Source organism: Triturus cristatus, chromosome 6 (genome assembly GCF_964204655.1).
Source record: "Triturus cristatus chromosome 6, aTriCri1.1, whole genome shotgun sequence".
Lineage (NCBI taxonomy): Eukaryota > Metazoa > Chordata > Amphibia > Caudata > Salamandridae > Triturus > Triturus cristatus.
In genome coordinates this window covers 640,805,613-640,823,145 of record NC_140589.1, presented here as the reverse complement: position 1 = coordinate 640,823,145, position 17,533 = coordinate 640,805,613, and the positions used below count along the sequence as shown (strand labels likewise).

At 42.2% G+C, this 17,533-nt stretch overlaps 1 pseudogene; it reads left to right on the top strand.

Annotated features, from left to right (window-relative positions):
- The first annotated feature begins 520 nt into the window (after positions 1-520).
- On the top strand, positions 521-1,017 carry LOC146817679 (small ribosomal subunit protein uS15 pseudogene; annotated as a pseudogene).
- Positions 1,018-17,533: the final 16,516 nt, after the last annotated feature.

Sequence of the window (17,533 nt, the reverse complement as noted above, 5' to 3'; positions counted from 1 at the left end):
ACCCCCCTGTCAACGGGGAATCTTTCCGTTAGGCCTCCCATCCTGCCATACCTGACCTGCGCAAAATTGTCCTGATGTAATTTGATCAGAATAGCCAGGATGTCTGGCGGGACTCCCAAATCGCCCAGGACGCTCCAAAGTTTGGATCTAGGCACCAGGTCGAAGGCAGCCCGTAAATCCACGAATATCGTGTACAGGCACCCCCCCTACACAAGTGCCGTCCTCCAATAAATAAGACTAAGGCGAAAAATTTGGTCCGCAGTAGATACCCCCTTTCTGAACCCAGCCTGAAGAGAACTCATAGTGGCGGTTTCCTCTATCCAATTCTCCAAGCGGTCTAGGATAAGCCTTCCAAAGAGTTTTTGCGAAACATCTATCAGGCTAATGGGCCTGTAGTTGGATGGGAGCAGGGGCGAACCCTTCTTAAAAATCGGGACCACCTCTGCGCCCAGCCAAGTACGGGGTACCTGCATGCCCTTTAAAATCGCATTAAATAGGACCAAAAAATAGGGGGCCTCCCGCCGCCATCATGGGTCGCATGCACGCTCCCGGAAAGGGCTTGTCCCAATCTGCATTGCCGTACAGGCGAAGCGTGCCAACTTGGTTGAAGCTCACATCGGATGATGTGAAGGAACAGATTTTCAAGCTGGCAAAAAAGGGTCTTACTCCTTCCCAAATTGGTGTGATTCTGAGAGATTCACATGGTGTTGCACAGGTTCGCGTTGTTACTGGCAACAAAATCCTGAGAATACTTAAATCCAAAGGACTTGCCCCAGACCTTCCTGAGGATCTGTATCATTTGATCAAGAAGGCTGTTGCAGTGCGCAAACATCTTGAGAGAAACCGTAAGGACAAGGATGCTAAATTTCGTCTCATTCTGATCGAAAGCAGAATTCACAGGCTGGCCCGCTATTACAAGACTAGGAGAGTGCTACCACCAAACTGGAAGTATGAATCTTCAACGGCTTCAGCCCTGGTAGCATAATGATTATTTGCTGTGCTAAATAAACTTTTCAACTGAAAAAAAAAAAAAAAAAAAAGCATATTTTAGTAGAGACAATTTTTATGTTGTGTGTTTGAAAATACCACATTTAGAAAGTGGGTATTTTCTTGCCTAGTCATCCAGTGTACATCTGCTGGTTTGTGGATTGACTGTCTGGCTTTGGATTGATAGGGAATGGGGATGTGCATTCTCTTCAGAGAGCCACTGAGGAGGTTGAGGTGTGTCCTGCCTTTCCTGAATGAGTCAGGGCTGGGCTGAATAGACCTGAGCTGCATTTAGGGTAGTGGGAGGAGATTTCCTTGCACCTGAATATGCCTGGTCTACCTTGGACACTGTTGTCTCCACTTCCTGCCAGGAAGCTGGGCCAGAGAGGACAGAACTGGTTTGGACTGAGCACAGACAATGTCTGCCACAAGAGAACAAAGGGAAACGTGGTAAAAATGTTGGGGCTGAGACCCCAGGATTTTAGATTACTTCTGGACTCAAGAGAAACCTTTGTCAAGGAGAAGAGCTGGGAAACCTGAAGGAGAAGTACTGCCACTTTGCTGTGTGCTTTGTGAGGTTGGCCTGCAATGGCTGTTTCTGCCAAGAAGAGGACCAAGACTTTGCTGTGTGCTGTGTATCCTGCTTGAAGATGATCTCCGAGGGCTTGGTGTAGAGATTGCCTCCTTTTCTGAAGTCTCAAGAACACAGAGACTTAATTTCCTCTTTCCTACTGCACCTGGAACTGCTGTTTCAGCTGCCACAGAGGGAAATAACAACACAAACGCCAGTGAGCAATGTCACGACTTACAAAACGAAGCCGTGGGCACTGCTCGTGAAGTGCGCGACGAACCACCACGACTTACACCGCAGCCCTGATGCTTGCTGATGCCGCATTGTACCGACTCTGACACCATCACCGAGGCTGCTGCCTGCACCGGAGCCAAGGACACTGCTAGTGATGGTCGCGACGCACTGCTCTGACTCGCACAGCAGCCCCAACCTCACCGATGCCAGTGCTTCATCATGGCGGAGCCGATACCTGATGTGGTTGACTTCCCAAATCCATTGACCCCGCACTGTCATAAGGAACCAACGCCTCGACTTCACTGCAACGTCACCTCCCCGGAAACAGTAAGGAACCAACGCCTCACCTCCGCTGTGGTCATAAGGAACTAACACCACCCAGCACCAACAAAGCATCACCTCCCCGACGCTGTGCACCGTCTTTGTTTTCATCATTTAGGAATGTACTGTTCTGTAGGGTCTATTTGACTCTGAGCCCAACGCTGTGCACCTCACGGTTGGTGCCATACTTTGGGATTTTCATCTGTCACAACGTTGTAATAGCCCCAGGTGGAGCTATTTGTTACAAGCTTTATATTTGTGAATAACCTAGATCTATTTATGGTGGATTATTGTTGTTTTGGTCTTGTTTGGTTTAGAAAAAGATTTCCTATTTTTTTTAAACTAGTGTGGTGTCCATTTGTTGTGTTTTCACTGTCTTACTGCATGTGTGCACAAATGCTTTACACACTGCCTCTGAGATAAGCCTGTCTGCTTGTGCCAAACTACCAAGGGGGTGAGCAGAGGTTGCTAAGGACGTAACTCCCTTACTTTGACTAGAAGCAAGGGTTCCTACTTGGACAAAGGTGCAAACCATTACCAACCAGAGATCTCCATTTCTAACAATCATGAACTGGTGACTCTCTTCAAATGACCCTATTTTAACTGGAACTTCTTTGGCAACCGGGTTTGTGATCTGTTTATTAGCAACTTCTACAACGTGGATTCTTTTCCCCAAGAGAAGCAGGTATAGAGCTTCTGCTGTTTTAACAGTGGAACAGGTAGCACTTGTGTCAATAAGCAATGGCACGCATGGCCATTCACCTCATCTTCTATCTTTAAGACTGAACCATGAATGACATCCCCCCCCTCGCAGGCACCGTCATTGTGACAAGTTAGAGCCATAGCCTTCTAATAAATCAAACATGGGGAACTATTGGAATGTGTTTGGGATTTGAAACTGGCCCTGATTCAATTAGGAACCTGGTTAGTGTTAAACCTAGGACCATTTCTATTCTGCTGAGACATGGGGCTTGAGGAACTTGCAACACAGGCATGTTAGGATCTCGTACTATGGATTGGCACACTCTTCAGCTGAGATGATTACTATTTTGTGTCAGCACAAACCCAACAATCTGTATTGATTCTCATTTGTCCTACTATTGGGATTCAAAGGGTGTTCGCACTTCCAATGCCCCAACTTATTACAATAATGGCAAGGATTGGACCTCTTCAACATCGCAATATCAATCTCAGTATTTGGGTCAATTTGAACACCATGACCTCTACACTGCAGAACACCATTTCTACCCTACATCATAGGTCCTCCCTGTGGGTATGCATCTCCTTATATTACACCCACATTCCCTACATAAAGTTGGTTCCGAACTCCCCGTGCGCCGCTTTCATTTGTGCCAACATAACTTCTCCTTCAACCTTTTCTATTTCATTTCCAGCTCATCACTGCAATATCGGGCATAGCTCAATATTTCATCAACATACTTGTTATGTCAGCAATCAACTGCAGCTGAATCATCATACTAATCTCAGGCCGCAATCCCATCACAAACCTGGACACAAAACCTCCCATATCTTTCTTTTCTGGATTCTGTTGTGCTTTTTATATACTTGCAGCAATCTCTCATAGTAATAATGCACTCTCTCTTTAGGTTCCTGTGGGGTCCTATCAATCTTTACCCAATTAACATCTTCCTTTGACACTTTCCCTTTCAGAAATGTAATCACGTTTACATACTTTTTCTAAGCCTGGGTGGAATTTGCGAGGTTCCGTATAGCGAAACTCTGCGAAGTGCAAAAAAACTCTGCCGGGCTAAGCGGAGCTCCGCAAGCGACGGAGTACATCGGATAAATTCCGTTCATGGTGATTTTCAGTGCCAGATGCTTGTCCGCACTGTGCAATCATGGTAAATGGCACCATGCACAGCGCAAGCACGTGCTGCTTCCTTCCTGCCACTCGGCTAAATTTTTACTCGAGGGTAACTTTCTCAACGCGAACGGACGGTTTCTCAACGGGAGCGGTCAGGAGCATACGCGAACACTTCCAATGAGAAATTTGACTGCCCGCATTGAGAAATCTCACCGGGAGGTTGATTTTCCATGCTCGCGCTTGTCAACTTGATGTTGACGATCGCGAAAGAGGAAAAATCTTGCTGGGAGGTGGATTTTCCTCACTTGCGCTCACCAATTTGAAGTTGGCGAACGTGAGTGAAGAAAAAAACTCAGCTCCGTGCAGCGGAGATTTTTGGAACTCCACGAGCTCCGAGTAATGCGGAGTGTGGAAAACTCCACAAACTCCGTGAGCGGAGCAGAGTTCACCGCCCAGACTTAGCTTTTTCATCACCTCATGCAACAGTACATTTGATATCAGATTCCACTGAGGCTTGTTTAGGGTCACTGAAGAGCCACTTTACATTTGGTCCAATGATCATCTGGCACCACAATGTTGAAAAAGGTATTCAAATCAATCTACAACACTTGATTAAACAGGATTCTCTCTTATTTCAGGAAATCGTTCAGAAATGATGCAAGATCACTCCGACTCAATGGCATGTGCAGATAACTTCCACCCACAGTTTCTCTCAATCGATAAATCTGGGTTTCCTCTTTGTCTGGGGGAAGTAGTAGAACATACCTTTAATTTCTTCTTGTCTTTTGTTTTTGCACAGCTGCTTTCCCACTTGTCCAACTTACTTCACTTTGGTATATTGCCAATAAATTCCCGGACTTGCAGTTTCACCCATGACACTCTCATATTTATTATGACTTCTTCAACCATGCACACACAATAACTCTTCTGTAAGGTCTGAGGGCCTGATTTAGATCTTGGCGGTACTCCTGACGTTCCTCCATGGTGGAGTATCCAAGTACTATGCCAGGCTGACGATATCCCGCCCGCCGTATTTAGATGTGTGTTGGCTGAACCACCATCTGCATCGCCAGAATGTTTCTCATTGCATAAGTGGCACACTGTCGAGGCAGTGGACTCCTCTGCTGGCTAACAGTACTCTATCGCCGTCAGGTTGGTGGGTTTGCACAGTCTATTTAGATATCCTCTTTGTGCTGGCATTGTCCGAACAGGGTTTGCAGATGGAGTGAGTCCCTGGTGGAGTGGAGACTACTGATTTATGTGTCAATACACATATATGCTGTGTTTGTTTATAAAATATATGTAGGTAAAATGTTAAGCTCCTTTTTTGTTACATATTGCATAGCACACTAACAACACACACACTATTGAATACACATCCACAGGTACCACAAGCGCTATACCCACAACCACTTCAACAACAAAACATTGTTTTTAAAGTGTTAATACAGGTGTAATTTTACTTTGATAAGCTGTAAAACATACACAAACTCATAACACAATAAAAAAAGTGCATGTAAGAGCAATGTAAAAATACATGAGACTAAAACAATTGTCAATTCACTATTCATAGTAAGATAAGTGTAAAGGAAGCTTACCTTAGGTCCCGGCGACAATGGAGTTCAGTAGCATTGTGGTCATGTAGTAGCAGCAAAGAGAGGACCTAAATAATGGGCATTAAGATGGAAACTTCAATTCCATCAACTCAAAGTAGGAGGTGTTCATACCACAGCTTCCTCAATGAAAAGGCACATCGTGATTGGCCCAGCGGTAATCTTGGCTGGACTCTCACCAAAAGCTGCTTATGCCTATGATGCTGTTGACGCAGGAGAAAATTCCTGGTGAGGTCAATGGCACTCGAGAAGTCTTTCATCCATGATCCTGCTAACATCTAAATAGAGCTGGTGGACCACCAAGTAGGTGGGTGGTGAAACCGTTGAAAAAGTGACGGTGGGACCAAATCTACCAAGAACTAAATCAGGCCCTTAGTCTTGTTAAAATCTATGCCACACACCTGGGCTAACTAGAAAGGTTTGTTAAGGGCCTGGCCTGCATATTGTGTAACATCTTTAAACATATAGACAAGTTCATTCTCTTGATCAGTGTATCAGTGTCTAAGTGGGAAAAATCAAGATTGCCTGAAATCAATTAATCTGATTCCAACCTTAACCTGACCACATCTACAGGTCTCTCTTTCTCTGAAAGTTGGACTCCCCCTCTTAACTCAGAAATCTCTCGGCCTCCAGGGGATCCATTAAAGAATCAGACCAAATCATCTATATCCAGTGAACTGGCACCATTTTAGGATCCAGGAGTATTAAACGCTATTCCTTCTCTTAGACTACTGCTCGGAATACACTGTGGTGGACATGGAAGAATTTCTAGATATCGGGGCAAGCTCCTTTATGAGAGCAAGTCCTAATGTGCCCAATGTTGAAGATGTAGTCGCATCATATGGTGGGACTGTCTTAGTCAGGATTTAAGAGGTTTTTCTTGTGGTCCCCGAAGTCAGAGGTACAGGGACACTGTGAGGAGCACTCACTCCAGTAGGTACTGTCAAGGAATGTGTGGTTCTCCTAGAAGACTCTGGGTTATACATAACAATTGTGAAACCAATGGTGACAGGGGCAAATATTGTATCCGAAGCATTTGGAACCAAAGTATTAGGAGGGGCACGAATCTCTGAAATTTCTCCGGTTGGGATCTAATTTGGATTTATAGGGGCCGTGGCTTCTTCAGTGCTTCCACCCTTACCAGCACCACTTAAACTGTCAGATGGGGCAGAATTATAAGTGGTGGATGAGATGAGAACAATATGTCCAAAAACTCATCAATAGAATCACTATCATCTCCAGAGCCCTCCACATCGACTATCTTTTCCTCTCCTTTCAAATCTTTCTTTTTCTGAACTTCCTAATTTGTCAATACAGGGTACATACAGCCTAATCCCCTCAATTATTTCTGTTCACCACCTTTGTTGCTCGGCATCCCACTTAGCATCAGTGTAACTATGCATTACTCTCTTAGCTTTATCTTGATATGCATCCCTATCATTAGCACAGGCAGCACGTTTCCATGCATTAAGTGTTTCATAGTGTGCGGCTTCAGAAGGTGGCTTTATCTCATACCATACTCTTCTCAAATTTTAAATAATTCTCAAGAAACATGTGCCATAGCGAGGGAATCTAAATGCACCATCATTATCTCTGATCTTATGCCACTGGCTCAATCAAATGAACATGTGGAGCCCCATATTTAAAGCAATTTAATGACCTGCTATGCCATCACATTTTCTCTAATCATATATCTACAAGTTTTGAAATATTTTATTTCAACAATAATTTCAACAGTCAAAGAACAAGAAATTAATTTCAAACAAGTGGTACTCCTGAACCTGACTACAATCAACTATTATCCTGCACTAATAACCAATCTCTGTGTGGCACCTTCTGCCTGACCTATTGCAGCGCAACTCTCAATGATGTAACAACCATCAGCGGCGCAGCACCTTCATCAACCGTATAATCCCATTATGATACACTTTGACGCAATTCTTGCTCCTTACAGTGATTCGCCCTCCTTCATAATTCTTCCTGAATGCAACCCCCCTCAACACTCAGCAGGCACAATACACAAAACCTTTGTCTACTCTACTAAAGAAATCCAAAATGTTCAACCACGTCAGAAGTAGTCTGGAGTAACACTTTCCAACCTGCTCACATACACAGAGGAAGTATGAGCCAGCGGAAAATCACCTTGACCAATGCAGTTTCTCCTTTGCACAACAAGATCCCCCAGCACCGATCACTGTTAGTACATTCACAACAAAGGTATATTTCCCTATCTCAATTCTGCCATCGATTGTACCTCATAACTAACACCACAAAATGTAGCAGGTAAACGAAATTACACTACAATATTCCTATCTGCTGTGGGATCTTGGAATATGATGAGCCAAATAACAACTTCAACTGCTCAGAACTAAGCTACGTCTACACAACAACCCAAAGCACCAGTACACAGCAGCGCACAATCTCATACACAATTGCAACACGCGACCCTATTAATAATACTCACTCCCCTCAGCTATTACAACTTTCTCTGAACCTCTGGAACACAGTTGATCCTCCGAACTGTGTCACTGAATTTAAGGGTTTGGACTGGGCTTGGGCAACTCTAAATGTTATCCAAAACTCTACTATCTCCCTACACTTCAGTGACTAGCCATCCTTCTGCTACCATCTGAAGGAGTTTGTGTATTTGAACTACAATCTGTTTGTAAAATCATCAAACTGACTTGAAGTATTGTGATGGAGCTAGCGTCAGAAATACATTCCAATCACTGTGAAACCAATGTGGCTCTACAATGAAGACCAAGAATCAGTTATCTTAACCATGAAGGATTATTTTAAACCATTTAACCAACCAGTATATATGTAAAGCAAAAACAGGCCTAAAAGATACAGCAACACAGTCTAAAGTCTGTAATGTCAGAGTAAACTAAGAACTAATAATATGAGATACAAAATAGTAACAGCCACAATACAGAGGAAACAAATTGATGCGAACAGGTGTTCCATAAAGAAACTTTCCCATTTTAGTCTAAACTTAAGCTAGGACGGAGAAACTATTAAGATTCTATAAAGGGGGAGTATAGAAGGTTTCAGCATTGTTTGAATCTTCAGTAGAAGTTCAAAGAAAATGAAAGAGTGTTCAGCGTGAAGCCTTTCACCCAGTAAAGCACGGCAGGGAGAGAGAAGTCTGCTCCCTCTCAGAGTCAGGATGGAATCTGTCAAACTAACTATGAAACACCAATTGAAAGTAAAACTAACAGTTTTCAGAATATCCAAATCTCATTCCTAGTACTGAGAGTCAATTATCTAACCGCAATCAATATACTTCCTAAGTTCCCATCATCATATAATGAGAATAGTATCGGTTGTCCTTGGATGTTGCTCCCTCCTGGTAAACCAGGACAGGAGGCTTCCTCTCACCATCATCGCTCCACTTTCACTACCAATATTTCTCTTTCAGGCCTCACTATCAACAGTCTGGTACATAACAATATGCCTACTCTAGCTAAAAAGGATCACACTTGCAGAGAAGAAAAAACGCATGCTTGGCAGAATAAAAGCAAACACTTTCAGCAAAGGCCTAATGACAAGCTAAGTTGACTCAAAAATCAAAATGGATGCATGTTAGAGTTAATGGAAAGCAAACAATCGATGTTAAAATGAATATTCAATGAATTTGGTTACATCAGTTTATTAATCAATATAATACACTTTATGTGTGTAAACTCTCAGTGAACAAATTATTACATACCATTAATTTGTTTAAATGTGCCACACATGTTGATTATCTTAAACCATACTTTGAATATAAATGTTGTATATGAGTGTATAAATGTATATACATGATGTATGTAGGGTGGGGCTGAAAATGCATTGCTCTAAAACTACCATCATCTAAAAATGTATTCAAATGGATATATGGATGTATCAAAGGCAATGTTAAGATTCTTGCAGCTGGAACGGGCCATCTGCTTTCTCACAATTTAATGAGAAATTTAGTCGAAAGTCATTTATTTATAACCACTTGGTCAGAAATTCCTAAAAATTGCTGACCGCTAGGTCAGGAGACACCAAAGAAGCAAACAAGAATATTCAACATTTTGAAGCTATTCAACAATCTTGAGTGTGTTTGGCGTTTGAGCTTCTGGGGCAAATTTGCCTTTCCAAATTCGCACATTATAAAAAAATAACTTTTTTAAAGCATTTCTCTGAAGACAGATTAAGGGCCTCATCTGCCTCAACACATTTCAACTGGGAATTATATACTCATGCTATTTGTTCTTGATTGATTAAGTAAGAGATCACTTTATTTGGTATGAACTGTAAGTAACTTTGATCTTTTGCATCACTGAGGTAAGAGGATGAATTTGGGAAACCAAAGTTTTAAAGGCTAGATACCCAGCACTTTTGTGACTGAGTAGAGAACATATCTTGGGAAAAGGTCAGGCAAGGCAAAGCCAGCTAAGTTGCTCAAGAATGAAACATGTGTATGCGTTACTAAGTAAGAGGATGCTGGGACTGTTTTATGTCCATCAAACAACCAATTAGCATTGGCTGAAAAAGCAAAGAAACTGTAATAAGGCACACTGAAAGTGTGCCACAAAAAGGGGAGGGCAGCCCTGTGGAATGGGAAAATGCTGGTTTCTGGACCCCTCAGACACTCCCTGTAGGCGAATGCAGTCACTCACTGCACCCATCTGCAAGGGGAGCTCTAATCCTACCTCAAAGTTCAGGGGGATGGCAGCCTGTACTGTGGAGCGGCTATGAAACAGCCACTGTGTATTTCACTTGAATGTGCTGCCCAAAAGGCAGCATGAGTTAGCAGCCGACCTGAGGAAAAAGCATTCTTTGTAATAGGGTGTATTGTCCCTGATTGAGTACGGCATTCCTATGTAAAGTGTGTCCTATCTGTAATAAGTGTCTAGGTGTTCAATAGTGTTGCCCTAAATTGAGCTCAGTCCCCCTGAGCCACATAGCTTGCAAACACAAAGGCTCTCATTATAAGGGCTAAATTCTGATCCCCCTGCAAACGTATTTGCAAAGGGATCTGAATTACGAGTTATGTGATAATTATCACACCCTTACAGTTTTTAATAATAAATTCTGACAGATGAAACCGGGCAAAAAAGTTTTGCAAATAGACCTGTAAAAAAGGACAAAACCTGGAATCTGGTCTGCTAAATACCGATTCCTCATGTTATGCCTCATCTGCAAGTTAAAAAGTCAGAATACGAGGAATTTGCCGCACATGATACATGCCTCATTCTGGGGTGAGGAGTGTAATGTTACTACCAGGAAAAACATTCCTTAATTGATTCCTGGATTGCAGGCTGCTAAATATAGTTTAAAGAGCTCATAGGGACCCGTTTTGCCTGACAGTTGGTTGCTGAAACCCAAGGAAGATCCTGAATATTATCATGATCTATTTACATAAAGCGACTGGGTGGATATGCTATCTAGATCTGCACATCATCATATGTACAAAGGTCATGAGAATTATAATATGTCACTCTCCAACCATTCAGTATTGGATGCTATAACAGTGCCAAATACTCATCCACCTAGAGTATTACGCTTTTGGAACTACGAAGAAGTCCAAATCCAAATCCGCCTCGCAAGCACTGTAGCACACCAGAGCAAAGTCACTATAGAAGTTATTCAAACTATTCAATCCTTATCAATCGAAAGATGTTCATTGTTGTTTTGTCCATTTAAAGAGTGTACTAAATGACACAGAAAACTCCACAAAGTGTTCCAAATCCACATTGCGATTTCAGCAATCAATCTTTATTCCAAATTCACACAGCAGCTGATGCGCATTTCGCCTGGCAGGGCTTCCTCAAGGCTTTTGGAAGAAAAATTCTTTCTTTGATATAATCAGTCGATCTATTGGAAAATGTCTGTTTTTGATGAGAACAAATCTTTAGGATTCAAGTGTAAACAGTGGAATACGTAGTGATAGATCCAATCACCATCAATCTTATCTTGTCAGTTCTGAACCGTTTTGGAGAGGACAGATCATCACTGATAGGACCATGTTACGTCATCACTGCTGTTCTAAGTCCCGACAGCTTCTCCCTGTATATGACTAGCCTAGAACTGACAAGATAAGATTGATGGTGTCGGCTGCTGTGTGAATTTGGAATAAAGATTGATTACTGAAATCGCAACGTGGATTTGGAACACTTTGTGGAGTTTTCTGTATCATTTAGTACACTCTTTAAATGGACAGAACAACAATGAAAATCTTTACATTGATAAGGATTGAATCGTTTGAATAACTTCTATAGTGACTTTGCTCTGGTGTGCTACAGTGCTTGCGAGGCGGATTATCAGGATCTAGGCTAAGAAGGTCAATTTGATTCACACCAACACATTTTTATATATTATTAGGTTGAATTTGTGCAAAAAATAGACAAGAAAAGGTTGGGCATAGGTAAACAGGTGCTCTTAATGACAGTAGGTGGTAGAGAGTTTAAAGTTTCCTTTGAAGCTGAAAATAATGTTAAAGATTGAGATGCCAGCATTCCATGCCACAATAATAGAACATGAATTCATCAGGCAGATGGACGGGTGCTGCCACCTGATCTGATGGGGCAGCCGATTAGTATAAAGGTACCTATAGGCATGTAAGTCTGACATGGTATTTGTAGGTATACTATATGATTCATATAGGAATAGGTTTTCTGGATCTCATATCCTTTTCTTAGTTCATAATAATTATTCAAATACAGTTTTGAGCTTGTGTTTATTAAGAGTAAGATGAGTGTTATTAAATAGTTACAAGTCTTCCAATTGTTTAAAGGGAAGATACTTGACATCTTTATATATGAACCAGCTCATTTGAATGTGAATAAAGCAAAAGATGGATAGTTACTCTTGGAACAATCAACAAAGTCAATGAAGGCATGCTTAAATTAATTTCAGCTACAAGCAATCACTTGGGCCGTATTCCAGTCTATCAATTTTCTTTCAATATGCCACTATTGACAGAGACTAGCGATATGCAGATCAGTCTTGGTTTGGCATGAGTGGGGACCCTAACCAAACTGCGAAGTGAGGTTGTCTGCAGATGGGAACACAAGCAAACCCACTCCAGTTTCATCCTACTTAGGCTTGGTCAATAAGATATATCTTGAGTCCTATGGCGGGCCAAGCATTGGACTGATGTCCAGCCATATTCCTTGCATGTAGGCACCTATTGCAATAATCAACAAAGTGACAGAAGAAATCTGTGATTTAACCTCAGTCACTGGCAATTTCAGCCAATATATTTTCAACCAGTATGCCAATGCACAACATTGTTCTATGCTACTCATGAATCTGTAAGTTTGGATATTGTTTTCAGATGTTAGAGTTTTTAGGCTGCAGTTTCGTGCATGGGGAATTTTGGAATAGAGCTCACTGTCTAGAGAATATATTGTCATACCATGGCACTTTTCAATTTGTTTTCACAGATTATGTAACTTTAATCTCTTTATGTTTACAATGATAAAGTCACTATTTTTCCATGAAATATTATACCAGTATGAAAAACAGATTATCTAGCATGATGGACACCCTAGATTTGGCTGACATTTGGAAACTTTTCTGTTCATAATGTACATATTATCCAACAAATCAGTGGCGGCTCCTCAGCTAAGGCGGAGGAGCGTCGCCTCACTGCTATTTAATTAAGCAGTGCACAAAAGAAAAAGAAAATAATAATAAGACATTATTATATATTTTTTTTCTATGTGGCACTCAGAGCCAGAGTGAGGAGTGGTTTGCACTCCTCTAAATGACAGTTTTGGCCAAACTGTCTTGCACACTTGGCATGTTCTCCATTGGGCTGTGTTGCACAGCCCTGTGGTGTACATGCCCAACCTCCCCAGGCAATGCCTGAGCATCCAAACAGGACGCTCAGACAAATCAGAATGCGTTGTGATATGCTGGGAGAACCCGGAAGCCTGAGTGCTTCCAGTGCTGTAGCAGACCTGAAGAAGACGGAGGAGAGGTGGTGAAAAGGTAAGTATATTTTTTTATTATAATTTCCAGCTACCACTATGGAAAATACAAATCCTTTTTTAGATTAGATTCATGTTTGACACGTAAGCCTGTCTGATCTAAATTGTTACGCCACACATTATGCCTGTAGTTAACTCTGATCTTGCTGCAAGGTAACCGATCATTTTCATGAGAACCACAAAAATCGAAGCAGAAAATAGACCTTAGGTAGAAAATTCCTTTTACGGAAGTGTCCAGTTTACCTAATTTTTATGGGAAAAAGAACAAAAAGGAAATTTAGTGCTAACGTTCGAGGATGCAGAGGCTTGAAATAGGTATGTGGAACAGATCAACAAGCTTGATTGGAAGATGAAACACAATCAATGAATAGACTCATAACAAAGTACCTCCACTTCCATGAGATATCCTTCACATTGTAGTATACTGATCCTGGTCAGCCAGTGATCGAGATAATTGTATTATTTGGGAACATTGCTTAACTCTTTCCATTGTTAATTAACTGTATTGTAGTTGTATTGCTTTCATTGCTCAATGCTGCCAATGTCATCTATTGATCCTGACAGTAAACTATGCATAGATGGAGGCCCTGATTCTATTGCTGTACAGAGGTATTTAATTGTGTATTGTGAACTTTCTGTGATTTGGCTTGGCTTTCATACTTTTGATATGTTTATACATCCTTGATTTATTAACACAGTGAGATAGTAAAACAATTCTGGCAGGACATTGATATATTTAATGCAACTGTGGTGATAGCTGGGGGTCGGCGCTTGCCCGACTCCAAGATGGCCACGAGTTAGTGCAGCTCTCCCGATCACCACCAACAATCCGTCAAAATCCGAGCATAACTTCTGATTTTATCCCAACTGAGAGGTGCCATCATCTTGCTGTCGCTAAGCGCTACCTATTGCACCCAGCGCAATTCAAATTGGTGCAATAAAATGGAGGTTTTCGGCAGTAATGCACATCGACTCCAGTGAAGCGCGAGTCCTTCCAACGGCACAGACCACCAGTATGGGCCGTGTTGGTGCAGTGAAGTCAGGCGAGCGTCCCCTTTGGGAGGCGCGACGAGCCCCGTTAACGGTGTGTGCTGTGGGACTCGCGAGGTGCCAGCGAGTGGAAGTGAGCGACGCACGCAGTGGCTGGAGCCGCGCGGTGATGTGCAGAGCTGCGGGCCCGGGTGATGAGTTCCCCCAAGGACAACTGCTAGAACACCCATCGGAAGCCACCCACTACTAGTGGAAAACTCCAACCATGCAAGACACACGATCCCCATGAGGCGGATTCCCCAACAGTCCTGTATCGGAGGGAGGCCCTGGACCCAGACTGGTGGTGATCTACAAGGCCCCGCGGTGCACATTACACCGGGATCCAGACAAACATAGAATGATACACAGGAGACAGCTTGTCGGGACCCCCGGGAACACAAGAACAGGCACAGAACATGCCCATAGTCCTTGGGGGCTAGGAAAGACTAACAAAGGGGCATAATCTCACAACGGCTGGTCAGCCCATCATAAACCCACGGGTGCTACCTCACTAGAGTGTGGGGGGCCACAACAGTGGAACCATCATCAAGTGTGCCAAACTCGCTGGTCACACGTGAAGTCCCGACAAGAGACTTGTGAGAGTCGCAGTGCAGGTTTACCATGTGGCCTAACACCGCCTGAGGAAATTCGATTTTCGATCTTGCTTGTATTTAGCCACCATTTTGTGTTCCACCGCCATTTTGTGTTGCCCTCACTCAGGCAGCACAATAAACGAAGTTTTTCTGCTGATCTCACTGCAACGTGTCAAAATAACCTCCTGCCTCTGTTTACGAGACTGATGTCAGGGACTAGCTAAGTCCACTAATTCCCGTCTGGTCCGACTGATCCCTGTCTCAACTGTCTGTTGGATCGCACCATTCTTTCCTGATTTTATCTTATCTTCTGGCCTTCGCTATTCTCTACCTGTATTCTCTCATTTCACAACTGTCCTCCAAAGCATACAAATGTGTCCTGCCACCTGCAAGTTGAGTTGTAGATACTACCACTGATTAACTTGTGGGGAGGGGTGACAAAAACAGTTGGAAAAGAGGTTTATTTGGGTTACTTGATATCTTGTTTTCAAAAATTTTTCATTGGTTATACCTTGTTTTCAAACTCTTCTCATTGGCTAATCATGTATGCATTGGGAGTTTTCTTGGTGAATCTATGTGCTATAAAAGATTGTGCGCCATGGAGTACAGTGGTAGTCTCCTAAGAACATACCAGGTGTACTTCTGGGACAACTGTACTTAGCTGCAGCTAATAAACCTGATCTTCTACGCTCAACAGAGTGTTCTGTGTCTCTGTTTAACAAAGCAGGTAAACTCAGGAGAGTAAGGCGTACCCTGCGCCGCCAGGCCTAATTCAGCCTGGTTCTTCAAATGGTGCCCTCTGTGAGGCGGCTTCAGAGGTAGCGGTTTTGCCTGAAGGTCGTGAGGAACCCCGCAAGAAAATTCTGGAGGAATCGCGAACCACGTCAAGCGACCCCTGTATGTCAAAGTGGTCCGAAGGTCTTTTTCAACACGGTTTCTCCTTCCTGACGGCTGCTGACTGCTGCCCTGACTGCCACCTTGCTTTGGCCCTTTTTGGTGATGTATGGTAATGCAAGACGTTAGACGGGCCTCTGTTGGCGTAAGAAGACACTTAGTTAAGTATTGGTGGGTAGCTCCCACAATTTTGTTTGATTTGGGTCTTTGATTCGGCTATTGCAAAAGCCGAAGCCGAGGGGTGAGTACATTTGTGCTGTGTTATTTGATTTAACCCCTTGATGTTTGTGAACAGTCCAGTGAAATAACGATGCCTGGTCTGAGTAAGTTTAGAAAGTTTTGTTGATTTGGTTGTGATAGGGATTCCCGGCTGGAGGACTCTTGTCCAATTCCTCCGGTTGGAACTATGTGAATTAAATTAGCCGGCTCCCTTGAGGGAATACCTAAATAGGTTTAGGTATAAAAACATATTTCTTCCTTGGTGATTCTGTATCCCCAGGGAATTAAAATATGGACATAATACATACAAGGATCCTTTGTTCTGCGCAATCTTATGAATGAAGTGTATTTTGGCTTATTGGACATATAGCAGTCTGTTGGGCTGTTTTTCTTTTTTTTTTTTTGCAGTCTTTTGGAACATTATTAAGAAGCGTTTCTTGTAAATATGACTTACAACTAGTATTTACAAATGGTTTGGTTTAAGTACAGTCTGTGGGCTGTCCTTTGTTTCTGTCCTAAGTGTTGATCTGTGGGTTAAATGTGTGTCTCTGTGGGTTAAATATATGGGTCCTGAGTGTTTGACCCCTTTCTGTTTATGTCTGAAATGAGCTCAATGTGTGTTTGTGGTTTTTCTTGATGTTTTCAGTCTGTTAAGCAAAATGTCAGTTAATTAATATTAAGTAGAAATTAAATAAAAATCCAGAAATGAACCATGTGATATGCTAAATAGCTATATGTTGCTATATAATTTATAGAGTAAGCAACTATGCACATGAACAAACTGTTAAATGCTTAAGAAATAAAATTAAAATTCACATTCACTAGGAATACAATGGCCTCAAAAACGAAATTGTGTGTTTTGTAGAAAAATAAACTTATAGTATTTTTTACTTAGATACATTGTATTAGATATTAACAGGCAAACACTTCAGCTGAAGTAAATTTTTGCTGAACTCAAACGCAACACGCATTGATATGTCTTCGTTTGAAAAAAAACTGCCACGTGCTCATGTTACAACACTGAGAGACAAGCTTTTATTGTCGCTAAGCAAGCAGCTCTAATAGACAGGAATGTTTACTCAGCCAGGACTTCGCCCTCAGTTGAACACGGGTGAAACTTTGCATTTCAAAATGTTGTTTTAAAAAGGTTCCAAAACTAAGGTTCATTATTTTGTATTACAGGAAGTCATTTCAATTAAGGGTTTCCTCTCTTTAAGCATTTTTATAAGTTGTGTTGTACTGCATAATGAGGACATTTGTATATGGAATTTCACTTGGCG